The sequence below is a fragment of the Phacochoerus africanus genome, chromosome 7, assembly GCF_016906955.1.
Source record: "Phacochoerus africanus isolate WHEZ1 chromosome 7, ROS_Pafr_v1, whole genome shotgun sequence".
NCBI lineage: Eukaryota > Metazoa > Chordata > Mammalia > Artiodactyla > Suidae > Phacochoerus > Phacochoerus africanus.
Window position 1 is genome coordinate 4,206,203 of NC_062550.1, and position 16,893 is coordinate 4,223,095.

General features: G+C 50.8%; 1 pseudogene; it reads left to right on the forward strand.

Annotated features, from left to right (window-relative positions):
- Nucleotides 1-234: 234 nt before the first annotated feature.
- Nucleotides 235-2,005, forward strand: LOC125131640 (ubiquitin carboxyl-terminal hydrolase 46-like; annotated as a pseudogene).
- Nucleotides 2,006-16,893: the final 14,888 nt, after the last annotated feature.

Sequence of the window (16,893 nt, forward strand, 5' to 3'; positions counted from 1 at the left end):
CTTCCTTGGGTGCACCCCCGCGTGGAGGAGTTCCGCACACACACAGGTGATACTCTCAGCCGGCTGCAGGCATTCTCGGTTGCTGGTACAGTCAACGGCGAACAGCACACACATCGCTTTATAAAGTTAATGATTTCTTTCACCCGACAGATCATAATAGCTCTCCCGAGTTGTTAAGGCCTAAACAGTCCATGGAGAGCTTGGGGAGGTAGGGGCGGGGGTGGGGCGGAGGGGGTGGTGGGCAGTGAGACGAGGAATCTGGTCGTGTCGTTCCTTCCAGAAAGTGGGCAGGAGGAAAACCGGCAGGCAGTTTGACCAGGACTCCAGTCTTCAGCATCATCTGTGTGCACTTCATGGGCGCATACACATCACTGGATCCTCTTCTCCAGTTCCACGCACAGCTTTCCGTCTGGTGGCGCACAACTCCCACCCTTTCTCAGTAAACCCTTTGTGATGTGTGTAAAGAACAGAGCGAGGGGGGGCCGCCTCCCCGCGAGCCTCCACCACGGCCGGCCCTGCTTCCAGCTTAGAGAGGCGGGGGTGCGGGATCGCCGCAGCCTTTAGGGGGATGACTGTCCGAAACATCGCCTCTGCCTGTGATGTGGGCCCGATGCCTCTGCTCTGGAAGAGGCGCATCGGTCCAGAGCAGTTTCCAATCAGTGAACCCGACTTCGGATTGGTCCGCTTCGGAAACACCTGCTACTGTGACTCCGTGCTTCAGCCCCTCTACTTCTGCCGGCCTCTCCGGGAGACTGTGCTGGCACACAAGGCCCAGCAAAAAAAAAAAAAAAAGGAAGGAAAATTTGTGGACGTGCCTGGCAGACCTTTTCCGCAGCATCGCCACGCAGAAGAAGAAGGTCGGCGTGATGCCACCAAAGACGTTCCTTTCGAGGCTGAGAAAAGAAAATGATCTCTTTGGTCGCCACATGCAGCGGGATGCTCACGAGTTTTTTAATTATTTGCTAAATACTATTGCGGACGTCCTGCAAGAAGAGAAAAAACAGGAGAGATGAAACGGGAAATTTAAAAAAATGCAACATGAACGAACCTGCGGAGAACAAGCCATCAGAACTCGCCTGGGTCCGTGAGATCTTTCAGGGAACGCTCACCAGTGAGACTCGACGCTTGAACTGTGAAACCAGAAGCATCAGGAGGGCTTGTGCGCGTTTGTAGCAGCTATGCTGTGCGTGAGTCCGGGGTGGTGTCGTAGGCCCCCCCCCCCACAGTTGTCTTGAACACATGCACATGGTCTATTTGTGTGTGTGAACCTCAGCTGCAGACTTTTGGAAGCAAGCTTCCAGCCAAGATGTCTCAGCCGCCTCAAGTAGAGTGAGAAGGGAAAAGCTCAAAAACTAGATTGCTTTGCATCCCAGACTATTTTGAGGATCTAAAAATCCGACCCTCGAACTGGACCTCCACCAGTTAGCCGGAAAAGATTTTGGCCACGAAGAGGTCCGACTCCCCCACATAAGGGGAATCAGCCGTGGTAGGATGAACTTGAAATGGAAAAGCAGGCTTGACCTTGGATTGTCCAGCAGTTCGCTGGGTGTTCAGGACCCGGCCCTTTTGGCGCTGCTGTGAGAACTGGGTGACCTTGTGTCTGGGCGAGTCTGGCACATGGTAGGCACTTAGCGTTCGTTGGATTTGAAAACGTTTTCCTGAGGGTGATTCAGGATCATGTCTATTTAACTCTATGAGTGGCCTCCTAATGGGGTAGTGAAAAGCCAGGCTCTAGAGCCAGGCTGCCGTTTGCTTTGGGACATTGTGCCAATGACTCAGCCCCTCTGTCCTCAGTCTCCCCATCTGTAAATTGGGGATGATGAGAATGCCTATCTTGTGGGGTTGCTGGGAGGATTAAGTGACTTAACTCTCGGGAAGCACTTAGAACCAAGTAGGGGGTGAGAACTGATGTTATATATTACAATTACGAACTACACGGAAAGGATAGGGTCATCTGGGGTCTCAGATTTTTTTAATAACATGGTGTGGGAGTTCCTGTCGTGGCGCAGTGGTTAATGAATCCAACTGGGAACCATGAGGTTGTGGGTTCAATCCCTGGCCTTGCTCAGTGGGTTAAGGATCTGGCAGCTCTAGCTCCGATTAGACCCCTGGCCTGGGAACCTCCATATGCCATGGGAACTTCCCTAAAAAAAAAAAAAAGCGAAAAGACCAAAAAAATAAAATAAAATAAATAACATGGTGTGAAAGATTCTGTAGCATTGTGCATTTTTTTGGGATGGCAGATAGAAGCTTTTATCAGATTCTGCAAATGTACTGGGACCCAGAAATGGTTAGGAAATGCGGATTTACGTGGCCTCTTTGTCTTTTGGCAGTCTTCTGTCCTTTGACACAATTATGGAAGCATTGTAGAAACAATTAGAAAGTATAGCTAAGCAAAAAGAGACTAGAAGTTACTGGTAACCTCCCCACCCAGAGACGATAAATTTGTAACATTTTCTAAAAATTAGGTATCACGTTAGCCCAGAGATAACCATTTAAACATTATGAAATACATACTGCCAAAGCATTTAATATTAATACTTATCTATCTAGAAAAAACAAAAAGGAACAGAGCAAGGGCCACTTGCAGTGTAATGGTACAGGCATGCTGCCAAGTCCTTCTGCTTTGAGGTCTAACGCAAGACACACCTCTTGATGAAATGCCCCGGCCCCCAGATGCTCCCCTTTCCTCCAAATCCTGGTGATGGTGACACTGATAACAATAATGATGGTGATGGTGGTGGTGGCGGTGATGATAGTGGTGGTGGCGGTGAGGGTTATGATGCTGGTGGTGAAGGTGATGGTGGTGATGGTGTTGATGGTGGTGATGATGGTGATGATGGTGGTGACTGTGATAACAGTTATGATAATGACTATGATGGTGGTGTGATGGTGGTGGTAGTGTTGCTGGTGATGATGGTGGTGATGGTGATGATGGTGATAATGGTGGTGATGGTGGCAGTGATGATGGTGGTGACCGTGATAACAGTTATGATAATGACTGTGATGGTGGTGATGGTGTTGGTAGTGTTGATGGTGTTGCTGGTGATGATGGTGTTGCTGGTGATGATGGTGGTGATGGTGATGATGGTGGCAGTGATGGTGGTGACCGTGATAGCAGTTATGATAATGACTGTGATGGTGGTGATGGTGTTGGTGGTGGTAGTGTTGCTGGTGATGATGGTGGTGATGGTGGCAGTGATGGTGGTGACCGTGATAACAGTTATGATAATGACTGTGATGGTGGTGGTGGTGATGGTGGTGGTGGTGTTGCTGGTGATGATGGTGATGATGGTGATGATGGTGGTGATGGTGGTGATGGTGTTGCTGGTGATGATGGTGATGATGGTGGTGATGGTGTTGCTGGTGATGATGGTGGTGATGGTGGTGATGGTGATGATGGTGTTGATGGTGATGATGGTGGTGATGGTGTTGGTAGTGTTGATGGTGATGATGGTGGTGATGGTGTTGCTGGTGATGATGGTGATGATGGTGGTGATGGTGATGATGGTGTTGATGGTGATGATGGTGTGATGGTGTTGGTAGTGTTGATGGTGGTGATGGTGTTGCTGGTGATGATGGTGATGATGGTGATGATGGTGGTGATGGTGGTGATGGTGTTGCTGGTGATGATGGTGATGATGGTGATGATGGTGGTGATGGTGGTGATGGTGTTGCTGATGATGATGGTGGTGATGGTGGTGATGGTGATGATGGTGTTGATGGTGATGATGGTGTGATGGTGTTGGTAGTGTTGATGGTGATGATGGTGGTGATGGTGTTGCTGGTGATGATGGTGATGATGGTGGTGATGGTGATGATGGTGTTGATGGTGATGATGGTGTGATGGTGTTGGTAGTGTTGATGGTGGTGATGGTGTTGCTGGTGATGATGGTGATGATGGTGATGATGGTGGTGATGGTGGTGATGGTGTTGCTGGTGATGATGGTTGATGCTGGTGATGATGGTGGTGATGGTGGTGATGGTTGCTGATGATGGTGGTGATGGTGTGATGGTGATGATGGTTGATGGTGATGATGGTGTGATGGTGTTGGTAGTGTTGATGGTGATGATGGTGGTGATGGTGTTGCTGGTGATGATGGTGATGATGGTGGTGATGGTGTTGCTGGTGATGATGGTGGTGATGGTGATGATGGTGTTGATGGTGATGATGGTGGTGATGGTGTTGGTAGTGTTGATGGTGATGATGGTGGTGATGGTGTTGCTGGTGATGATGGTGATGATGGTGGTGATGGTGATGATGGTGTTGATGGTAATGATGGTGTGATGGTGTTGGTAGTGTTGATGGTGATGATGGTGGTGATGGTGTTGCTGGTGATGATGGTGATGATGGTGATGATGGTGGTGATGGTGGTGATGGTGTTGCTGGTGATGATGGTGATGATGGTGATGATGGTGGTGATGGTGGTGATGGTGATGATGGTGTTGATGGTGGTGATGGTGGCAGTGATGGTGGTGACCGTGATAACAGTTATGATAATGACTGTGATGGTGGTGGTGGTGATGGTGGTGGTGGTGTTGCTGGTGATGATGGTGTTGCTGGTGATGATGGTGGTGATGGTGATGATGGTGTTGATGGTGATGATGGTGTGATGGTGTTGGTAGTGTTGATGGTGATGATGGTGGTGATGGTGTTGCTGGTGATGATGGTGATGATGGTGGTGATGGTGGTGATGATGGCAGTGATGGTGGTGGTGACCGTGATAACAGTTATGATAATGACTCTGATGGTGGTGGTGGTGATGGTGGTGGTGGTGTCAGTCAACACTCCCTGAGGGTCTAGAAGCCTCCTGTGCTAAACCCTTTCTCTGTGTTAATCAATGTATTACAACACTGCACCAAGCTGGTTAATGTCACTCTTATTATTTAGATCAGGAAACTGAGACAGGACAGGCTAAATGACCTGCCTCAGCCACATGGCTATTCAGACAGAGAGTGAGGGTCAGGACCCAGGCCACAGGCCTTAGGAGTCCGACCTCGAACCTGCCAGACTGGCTGCCCCTCTGAGGTGACAGCTACTGGTTTGGCCCTTGTGTCCCTGTTGGAATTCTTAGCCAACTGGCTCTGTTATAATGTGGCTCCTTCACTTCTCAAAGTCGAGCAGTCTTATTCTTTGTGTTCCCAAAGTGCATGCAGTTAGCATTGACCTAAGTGGCTGCAGTCAGGTTCTCAGTCCATTGTACCACAGTGGGAACTCCCCTCCCATGCTTTTTTAAAAAAAACATTTTTTCCCTTTGCCATGTATCTGCTGAGGACTGGAGCTGTTTGACCTAGAATTTCTTGCTGTCTGGATCTCTTGAATGGCATCCTCATGGTGCAGTTTGGCTTGTTCCTCTGTCTGCTGAGTTCCCTCCCTTTGGCAGGACTCTTAGTGCAGGTGCCCCCCCCCCGCTTTAATCAGAGGGGTCACAATGTCTGGTCAGCTCTCTTTGGGTGATGTCAGCCGCTGCTGACCAATGCTGAGGTCTACCAGCGCACTGGCTGTTGCGCAAATGCTGAAACGCTCTCATTGCTGTTCCCTTGTATTGGTTGGGATGCTGCCATGAAGAGATGCTTCTCCTCGCCGCCTGCTTGGTTACCTGGCGATACGTGGGAAATCCTAGCTCTGCCGGGCTTTTCCTTACCCTCTTCTCCGTCACACCACATCCCTTTTCTTCCCCTCCAAGAATCCTGGCTCTCAGGGACACAGGGGTGACAAAATTAGAAACTCCTCCTTGGGTTCTCACTTGTCAAGGTCAATGGCCTCCGTGTTGCTGGATCCAGTGGTCACCTCTCAGTCCTCATCCCCTGGACTCGGCGGCAGCAGCATTGGACACCGTCGACCCCTCTCCAAGCGACTGCTCTCTCCCGGATTTTTAGGACGCGTCCCTCTCCTTCCTCATGGGGGGCCCTGCGGGGTCCTCTGTGTCTCTCCCATCTCTGCATGTGGGAGGGGCCCCGTTCCTCTCCAGCCTCTCCCTGTGTGATCACATCACGGCTCCAAGTCTCGCCCCTGCACGGCCCAGACTTGTCCCCAGACCCTGACTCGGGTCCCCTCCACCTCTTCCTTTGGATGTCCCAGAGCCTCAGTGTGCCCCGAGTTGTCATCCTGACGCTTCTCCCCCCAAACCCTCCCCTCCCTCCGCCTTCCCGTCTCACTAAATGGACAGCCTGGCCCTCCAAGTGTGTGGACAGAAGCCAAACACGTTGGCGTCACCCTGACTCCTCTGCTCTGCTCGGCCACCGCCTCGCCACCGGGAAATCCCACGGCTCCTGACATGGACCCAGACTCGGAGCACCCGCCCCATCGGACCAGTGCCAGGCCTCCCCTGCCCGGATTCCTACGGCGGCCTCCCAACTGCGCTTCCTCCCTGCTCAGTCGCCCTCTAGTCTGTTCTCCCACCGCAGCCTCTTCGGACCCTCCTCTGCCTGCCCCGCCCCGTGCCTCCCACCTCACAGTCCTCCGAGCAGCGCCCCATGGGATCTGACCCTGGTGGCCTCTCTGCCCCCTGCCCCCGCCCCCCCAGCCCCACTCCAGCACTGGGACCAGGGTCCCCTCCAGGGCTGTGTACTTGGGATCCATCCGCCTAGATGCAGCCCGCTGTCTGCAGGGGCCTTTGGCAGATGTCAGCATGTCGGAAAGCCCTGCCTTCCCCGCCCCTTCAAATACCAGCCCGGCCCGGCCCACGCTGCTGCCTCTCCAGCTGCGTCGTCATCGGTCGTGCCACGTGTTTATCTGCTCTTGGGTTGTTGTCGTTGGACTGTGGGCTCCGCTGCGGCAGATGAGACCTCCGGAGCCCAAGGTGCGTCGGGATTTGCTGGCGAGTGAAGAACGGACGCCTGCCCCGTCCTGGGGGCGCTGCTCAATTCGGCCTCATGCACACTTTGGGCTTATGCCTAATTCTCTCTCTCTTTCTTCTTTATTGGGGTGAAACGTCCGTAACATACAATGTCCCATCTTTCCGAGCGCACAGTTCAGTGGGATTAAGGCCATTCACATTGTTGGGCGGCCATCACCCCCATCCGTCTCTATCGTCCTCCCAGACGGAGACTGCGCACCCATTAAGCACTAACTCCCCGTAACTCCCCCTCCCCCAGCCCCTGGCACGCACCCTCTACTCCCCGTCTCCATGGACCTGGCGGCTCCAGGTACCTCGGAGAGGGGATCGCACAGTATTCGTCCTTTTGTGTCTGGCTTATTTCACGGAGCCTCATGTCTTTGAGGTTCGACCGTGTGGCAGCATGTTGCAGAGCTCCCTTCCTTTTCTAGGCTGAGTAATATTCCCTCTGTATAGACCACCTCTTGTTTACCCGTTCATCTGTCCCAGGACACTGGGGTTGTTTCCACCCTGTGGCTGTTGTGAATACAGCGGCAGTGAACAGGACGTACCAACACCTGCTGGAGGAGGCCCTGCTTTCAGTTCTTCTGTGTCCGTACTCAGAAATGGGATTGCTGGCTCATCTGCCAATTCTGTTTAATTTTTGCAAGAACTGCCAAACCTAACTCTCTTTTTCCATGCTTTGTTTTAATGCAAATTCCTACCTGTCCTCAACACTCACCTCCCCAGTGACAGTTCTGTGGCCGCCTCCACCCACAGGGCCTCTCATCCGGGAAGCCTGCTCTGTCCAAACTCGGCTGGCCTGGAAGGAAGTCAGTGTTTGTCCTTCCCGGCTTCCAAAGACTCAGAATCACACCTCCGCATGCCACTAGATGGCACTGCTGAGTAGTCTGAGTTTTCCCCTCCAGGAAAAGAACTTTTTTTGTTTCCTTCTCCTGGGGGTTGAGTCCTTCCTCCAAGTTGGGGTGATTGCTTCTCAGTGTCCCTTGCCTGGGGTCACACCGACCAGAAAGTTGGCGACGTTTTCAAGCTTCTAATGCCTTTAGTTGGAGAAGCCCACGCTGGCCTCCTTGCAAGGGTGATGGTGTTGGGAAAACACGAGCGCATGGGGTGTCAGGAAAACCTGCATTTTCGTCCTAGTTCCGTCAAGAACAGTCTGTGGCCTGGAACCATTATCTGGGCTCTCGTGGCCTCAGTTTCCCCATCTGTAACATCAAAGGGTTGGATTAGTCAGTGTTCTCGATTCTGGCCGCGCCTGAGTCTCGCCTGGGGAGAGGGAACATCCACGCTGGCTGAACCAGCCTCTCCAGGAGACGCGTGCTCTGCAGCTCGCTGCTGGTTCTGCTCCACTGGGTGGGGAACCCCTGGGTTACGTGGTCCTTGAGATCCCTTTTGTTCTCTTTTGGCCGTACCCGAAGCATGCGGAGTTTCCCAGGCCAGGGACCGAACCCGCGCCGCAGCAACGACCCAAGCCACTGTGGTGATAACGCCGAATCCTTAGCCCGTTGAGCCACGTAGGAACTCCTCGAAGCATTTTCAACGAAGCTAATCTGGTTAGAGTAAAACTAGTATCATCCGGCACCATGAGAAAATGCTGCTTTTGCAACAAATGAATCTTCCAGATAATTGAAGGCTGCTCCTTTGTCAGCTAAAACCCTTTTGCTAGTTTAACTTTTTTTTTTTTGTTCCTATTTATTTATTAATTTTTGGCCACAGCAGGCAGTGGCTTGATGTGGGTTCTCTGTTCCCAGACCAGGTATTGAACCCGGGCCATAGAAGTGAAAGTGCCGAGTCCTAATCATCAGACCCCGGGGAACTCCCCAGTTTAACTTTTTAGATGGAAACTGTTCTAAGGCAGAAGATACCCTTTTTTTCCCATTATTTTAAAAAAATTGTAGTGAAAATACACACAGCCTCAAATTTATCGTTGTAACCACTTTCAAGTGTTCAGTGCTTTCTCCTTGTTGTGCAACCATTGCCACCATCCATCTCCAGAGCTTTTTCAACTTCCAAAACTGAAAGTCTGTCCCCAGTAAACACTTAACTCCTCATCGCGCTGGCAACTACCTTTCTTTTTTTTTTTTTTCTTTTTTTCTTTTTTCCTTTTAGGGCTGCACCAGCAGCGTATAGAGGTTCTCAGACTAAGGGTTGAATCAAGCTACAGCTGCCGGCCTACACCACAGCCACAGCAACTCAGGATCCGAGCCGCATCTGAGACCTATACCACAGCTTGTGGCAATGCGGGATCTTTAACCCACTGAGCAAGACCAGGGGTCGAACCCACATCCTCATGGATACTAGTTGGGCTCATTAACCACGGAGCCATGACAGGAACTCCAGAAGGAACTCTTGTCTCGAGCACTCCCCCTTTTCCTGATAAGCCGCCTGCGGGGCCGCACGGCAGGTTGCTATGGGGTGGCAAGGGCACCCTCACCATTCTGCCTGCCGTCTTTTGTCACTGTCGCGAGCTGAGTTTGAGCAGCTTCTCTACTTACAGTAGGTGGTGCGAGCTCGTCCTTGCAGCTCCTCCAGCCCCACTTCTGAGCTTTTCCCCCTTGGATGCTCATCTCTGCAGACGTCATCAAACCAGCCAGCTCCGTTTCCTCTGGGCTTCCACTTTGCCCGGGCCAATGGGAGGTCCTGGGAGGAGAGAGAGGACTGTGTGTTTATTCCCTAGCTCCTTCCCTGTTGGAGTTGCCAGACAAAACGCAGGATGCCCAGTTAATTTTGAATTTTAGATAAACAATAAAAAAAATTAGTATATCTTGAGCAATCTTTGGGATATACTTATACTTAACATTTTAAAAAATTAATTTATTTTTTTATTACTCAAGTGAATTTCTCACATCTGAAGTTGTATAATGATCATAACAATCTGATTTCACAGGATTTCCATCCCACAGCCCAGGCACATCCCCCCACCCCCCAAACTGTCTCCTCCGGAGACCATAAGTTTTTCAATGTCTGTGAGTCAGCATCTGTTCTGCCAAGAAGTTCCGTCTGTCCTTTTTTCAGATTCCACATGTCAGTGAAGCATTTGATGGTGGTGTCTCATTGTATGGCCGACTTCACTTAGCATGATAGTTTCTAGGTCCATCCATGTTGCTAAAAATGCTGGTATTTCGTTCATTTTAATGGCTGAGTGATATTCCATTGTGTGTATATACCACATCTTCTGGATCCACTCCTCTGTCAATGGACATTGAGGTTGTTTCCATGTCTTGGCTGTTGCAAATAGTGCTTCAATGAACATCGGAGTACATGTGTCTTTGCGAGTCATGGTTTTCTCTGCATAGATGCCCAGGAGTGGGATTGCTGGATCAAATGGTAAAATTTTTTTTTAATTTAAAATTCAAATTTATCTGGGCATGCTATATTTTCACTCACTAGATCTGCCACCCTATGAGCCCTCGTGGGCTTGCAGAGGTCAAACCTCCTGGCTTCCCTCTGCCAGAGGCCACGGCTCTTGGGGTTTCCAGTTCTACTCCGTCCTCCACTCCCATCAGGGGGTGGCAATGACATTCCTGAAGCGTTCCCAGTGCTCCAGGGCCCTTGCTGGGTTTTCTCAGCTTTAACAAAGTCCCTTCATTAAATTCTCCCTGTCAGCCCGTCAGCTGGGAGGGTGGATCTCTGACCAATGGATAATGGGGCATTCGTAATTGGTGATGAGAGCTGTGTGAGCCAGTGGCTGTGAGGGGACACCGGGGTGCGCCCCCCAGCGGACGTGCCCGTGGCCTCCTTACAGTCTTCGCGAGGTGGGGAAGCTTTTCTCTAAGTTTGCCGCTGCATCCCAGAGAGCTGAGGCTCTGCAAGTCCTTTGCAGAAGTGAGCTGCCTGCCTACTTAATTGTTTCGAATCTGTGGCACTTCCCTGGCCGCCGGCAGGTCTCTGGGGCCAGGACCCTGCGGGCCTGATCCCCTCCTCGATCCCCCGGTCTCCACTCCACTTTATTCGTGGAGTAAATGAATGAGCAGACGGTGCCAAATGCCCACCGACAGAGCCCTCGCCGCCTGGGAACAGCGCCTCCACTCCTGCCACTCTGTGCACTGGACCCGGGTCCTCAGGCAGCCCTGGGCCCAGCCCTGGGCCACACGCTGAGGCTCAGAGGGGCAGGTCCTGCCCTGAGGGGGCGAGAGGTGGGGACCTCCCTGCAAATAGCTGGAAATTGAATCAAGGGCACCAAAACCCCAACAGGGCACAGATCCTCTGGCCAACTGAGTTCTGAGCCCGGAGAGGTCCCTCCAGGTGGGGACACCAGGGGCGCCACATCCTAATCCCCAGAGCATGACCCTTTTGTAAAAGGGCCTTTGTCGATGACTTCGCTGCCTTGTCTGGGTGGACCCTATAGGCCAACACAGGTGACCTCAGAGAGGAATGTGGCCGGGGACTTGGCACGCAGGGACAGGGACGTGAGGGCCGAGGGCAGGCGCTGGGGGAGGCAGCCACGAGCCAAGCCACGCCAGAGGCCACCCGGAGCCCCCACAGGCTGGAAGACTCAGGGAGGGATCTTCCCTCGAGCCTTCAGAGGGAGCACGGCCCTGCCAACATCTTGAGTTCAGACTCCTGGCCTCCACGGTGAGAGAATGCATTTCAGTTTCTTTAGGCCACCTGCTGTGGTGACATGTTACAGCAGGAGACGCAAGGGCTCCTCCTGCTTCTGCCCCTATTTGCTGTGCGACCTCAGCCAAGTCAGTTACATCTTCTAGCCTCAGTTTCTTTCTGTTTTCCTTTATTTTTTTGGCTGTGTCTGCAGCATGCAGAAGTTCCCGGGCCAGGGATGGAATCTAAGCCATGGCTGCGACCTGCACCACAGCTGCAGCAACACTGGATCTGCAACCGGCTGCACCACAGTGGGAACTCCCAGTTTCTTTCTTTCTTTTTTTTATCAGAGTATAATTGATTTACAATATTGTGCTAGTGTCAGGTGTACAGTGAAGTGACTCAGGTATACAAATATACACACGCATACACACATATGTATATTTTTTTCATCTTCTTTTCCATTATAGTTTATTGCGAAGTATTTAATATAGTTCCCTGTGCTATACAGCAGGACCTTGTTGTGTATCTATTTTATTTTATTTTTAGTATTTTTTCCCTTTTTTTGGCCACCCCACAGCTTATGGAGTTCCTGGGCCAGGCATCAGATCTGAGCCATAATTGTGACCTACACTGCAGCTGTGACCTACACCGAATCCTTTAACCCACTGTCCTGGGCTGGGGATCAAACCTGTGTCCTGGTGCTGCAGAGACCCTGCCGAGCCTGTTGGGCCACAGCGGGAACCCCATTTATCTATTTTACATATAGTAGTTGTCAGTCCAAACTCCTAATATATTCTCCCCCCTCAACTTCCCCTTTGGAAGCCTGGTTGTTTTTTTATGTCTGTGAGTTGGTTTCTGTTTTGCAAATAAGTTCATTGAATTATATTTAAGATTCCACGTATAAGTGATCTCACGTGATACTCGTCTCTCTGTCTGACTTAATTCACTTAGTGTGACCATCTCTAGGTCCATCAAAGTCGCTGCAAAGGGCATGATTTCATGCTTTTCATGGCCGAGTAATACTCCATTGTACAAAGGTACCACATTTTCTTTATCCATTCCTCTGTCGATGGACATTTAGGTTGTTTCTGTGTCTTTAGCGTCAGTTTCTTCATCCCTAAAATGGTGCGTGTGTGCAGGCATAGGGAGGTGGGTGTGAGGTTCCTCCTTGCTTTTGCAGTGGGGTTGTTTTGAGGACCAAATGTGACAATTCATGTGAAAATGCTTTCTAGGGTTAGTAGAACATCAAGAATAATAATTAAGGAGCACGAAGATATTTCTGTCCATGATAAGCCCCTCTTCCTGACTTTGGGGACGAAGCTGAGCCCCTCCCCCCGGCACCTGGAGTTCAGCGGACATCCATAGGTCAAGGTGGATCTAGTCTTTGCAGGAGTGGGATTCAGCAGTCTGTTGTGGGGCAGGGGCCGCTGAGATGCTCTTCCTTCGCCTCCCCCTTCTCCCCTCCAGGCACCGCTTCCTTCTCTCTTAACTCCTGTTATCAAGACAGCCAGGAAACACCGTCATCTTTGCTCCTGGCTCTCTTGGGTCAACATGCCAGAGACTGGGGGTGGAACGAAGCTTCGGCATCTGGTGCAAGTGGAAGCGCCCCAGCCACTCCACGGGCTGTCTTGGAGGTGCTCAGCAAGGCTTTGGTGACCATTTGGTGGTGAATGATCTGCTACACCTGGGGAGGGTGGGCTCCACGACCCCCTGCGTCCCATCCAACCCCTGGTTCCTGCCTGGGGCAGAAACCCTTCTGCTTCTGCGTCACCCGAGGTCCTGCCTCACCGCCCCCACGCCCAGGCTCCCACGCGGGTGTGTGCATCCGGGTAACTTGGGAGGCGCCGCCCACACACCTGTGCTCCTGCCGGGGCAGCTGCTCTCCTGTGAGACGAGGCTGGAGCCCCATGCCGAAGTCCAAGTGCAGAGGAGGAAGGGGACGGACACCCGGGCCTGCGGTGGGGCCTGGGTGCCTGTGCGTCACTCCTCCTGCCCCCCGGCCAAACTCAGACCTCGAAGTCCCCCTTCTGGGGAGCTGTGCCAAGATGGCCACGTATCTGAGGATGAAAGCCCGTGGAGGGGGAAGATGTGGCTCCCCTTTCCTGGGGGGCCCCGAGGGCTGCCCGCCCTTTGGGAGGCTCACCCACCAGCTTCTCGCCTGACGAGAGCCTCTTAAGCGACCCCTGGTCCAGATGCCCTGGCAGGGAGGGGAGGCAGAGCTGGTTTGGTCAGTGTCCCTGTGCCACGTGGGGTGTGCACACATCCCCCATGCTCCTCAGCAGGGCTTGGGAGCATCTGTTCTGGTTTGGGGGGGACATAGACCGAATCAGCCCCGCCCCCGCCCCAGAGGCCTGGCTAAGCCCAGAGAGACAGACTTATGAACAGACAAGCGTGATCAGGGCCAGAGATGAGAACAGCAGCAGCAGATTGGGGAACGCTTGACCAAGTAGAGAAGCTTGAGCTGAGTCTTGAGGTACGTGGAGGAGCCAGCTGGGGGAGAAATCCCTGCTCACTCAGCCTCTGTAATGACCTGTCTTGCTGTGTGTCCTAAAACCAGTGAGAATGATCTAAATGCCCAGCTTGCAACTCTTCGCACTCTGCCCACAGCCTCCACAATACAGGGGCAAGTTAGACTAACACGATCACTTGCCAACAGCATGGAAAGGCCGTGGCAGTGCCCCTGAGAACGCTGACGGGGGGAGAGCACAGCTGTGGGAAGAGCAGAATAGGGACCCAGACGGTAGAGTCCTAAGCCTGGAAGTGGGCCGCGAAGGTTAAGGGGAAAGTGTGACTCCTTCCTCTCCAGCGGCTGGCACCAGGCAGAAACACGGAGGAGGCGCCAGAGCTCACTGGGAAATTCTGTCCTCAGAGATTGCGTTTGCCCAAAGAAGTAAATAGGGACTCAGGCTTTTCTGAGCTGGACGTCTCGGCTCCAAACCAAGACGCGAGCGGTCTAGCATGAGAACGCGTGCCGCGGGCGTGTGCCTGTGTGCGGAGGGGCCCGGGAGAGCGTCAGGCTTGGGACGGAGTAGATGGGCATTTTCTTTGGCGCAAACAGTGAAGGATCCTTGATGGTTCTTCAGTGAGACTACTTCTCGTGGCTCGTTGTGAATAAACACTTTACAGTTTTCTTCTCAGAGGTGGGATTCAGTCCTTCTGAGAAAACCCTTTTGTTATCTCACGAAACCTGGGATTAAAGACGCCGTCCATGTGTTACTTTCTACTTATGGCTGGATGGGATTATGGGGCCAAGATGGGGTGAGCCAAGCAAACACTTTCTCTAGAGTGCTCCTTCGGTGAGGGTACGTGTGTCAAGGCTGCTGCGTGTCGGTCCACAGAGTCTTGGGATGCTGGCTTTGCTCTGCTCTCTGGTATTTAGCAGAGAGAACAGATGGGTTTTCAAATCCATCTCCTGCTCCCATTCTCACTACTCAGCTTCAAATAATCTTAATCCCCATAATTGGATTAAGGCAACCTGGGAGTTCTAGAGACCCTAGGTGCCTACCAGAGGCAAAAGTAAATCCTCTGTGGAGGAATATTTAATTTCAGCCCTCACATTATTTCTATAATTTTTCCTACAGAATGAGTGTGTCTGACACTCAGTCAAAAAAATAACAGAGGAGTTCCCGTCGTGGCGCAGTGGTTAACGAATCCGACTAGGAACCATGAGGTTGCGGGTTCGGTCCCTGCGCTTGCTCAGTGGGTTGACGATCCGGCGTTGCCGTGAGCTGTGGTGTAGGTTGCAGACGCGGCTCGGATCTGGGGTTGCTGTGGCTCTGGCGTAGGCCGGTGGCTGCAGCTCCGATTCAACCCCTAGCCTGGGAACCTCCATATGCCACGGGAGCGGCCCAAGAAATAGCAACAACAACAACAACAACAACAACAAAAAGACAAAAAAAAAAATAACAGAGCATCAAAGAAATAAGACCTTATGATCAAAACCCAAGAGAAATAATAAACAGTAGAAACAGACCCACAAGGTTTCCAACTAATGGAAAAAATAGACATAAACTAGTGAAATAACCATGTTTTGGAGTTCCCACTATGGCATAGTGGTTTAAGAATCTGACTTCTGTGGCTGGGGTTGCTATGGAGGTGCAACAGGTTCGATCCCCAGCCTGGCACAGTGGGTTAAAAGATCCAGTGTTGCTGCCGCTGCAGCTCAGATACAGTCCCTGCCTGGAGAACTTCCACATGCTGTGGGTGAGGCCATTAAAAAAGTAGTAAAATAAAATGACTATGTTTTTATATGTTTGAAGACTTAAAGAAAAATGAGTGTTATAGCAGATCACTAGAAACTATAAAAAAAAGAATCAAATTGAAACTCTATGTCTTATAACAACCCAAATTCTATGTCTATACAATAACCCAAATTAAAAATGAAAGGGTTTAACAGCAGAATGGATACTGCTAAAGGGAGAATTGGTGAATTGAAAAATAGGTCACAAGAAACTATCCAGAATGAAGGATGGAGATTCGAAAGTGCTGTATACATAACAAAAGTAAACGTGGGGCTCACAGGAGATACAGTGAGAAAGTCGAACATAATATGGAATTAGGGTCCCAAAAGAGAGAAGACAAAGAAGAAGCAATATTTGTAGGGACAAAACCAGTGTAAGGCATCAAGCCCCTGAATCAAGAAATTCTATTAATGTCAAGCAGGAGGAAAACCACATCCAGATATATCATAAGAAAATGCGGCGCCCCAAAGATTCTCAAAGAGAGAGACTGACGCCTCTACAGAAACTATGAAAACCAGAACAAAGTAGGATTTGTATCTAAGGCACTGAACGAAAATAAAAGCTAATCAGAAATTTAATACTAGTGAAAATATTCTTCAAGAATCACAGTGAAATAAAGACATTTTCAAATATACAAAACTGAAACAATCTGTCAACAGCAGATATTAAAGAAAATTAATAAAAGTATTACTCAAGCAGCAAGAAGCTCAGAGATGTAGAAAGGAATAAAAACAGAAAATTTGCAAATAAATCTAAGGCAATAAAAATATCACAGCATTTGGGGTTGGAAGAATGGAATTAAGTGTTCTTATATCCTTGTACTGCCTGGGAAGTGGGAAACATACCAATTTATGTTAGACTTCAGTACATCAAGGATGTGTACTACACTCTTGTGTAATCACTAAAAGAGGAGAAAAAATAGTGTCGGTAACAAGCTAATTGGGGGAAGTTTGGATAATAAAATATTTAAATAGAAAAGAAGGGAGTTCCCGTCATGGCACAGTGGTTAACGAATCCGACTAGGAACCATGAGGTTGTAGTTCGATCCTTGGCCTTGCTGAGTGGGTTAAGGATCCGGTGTTGCCTTGAGCTGTGGTGTAGGTCGCAGACGCGGCTCGGATCCTGCGTGGCTGTGGCTGTGGTGCAGGCCAGCGGCTACAGCTCTGATTTCACCCCTAGCCTGGGAACCTCCATGTCCCTCGGGAGCAGCCCAAGAAGTGGCAAAACAACAACAACAACAACAAAAAAAGAAAGAAAGAAAAAAAGGACAT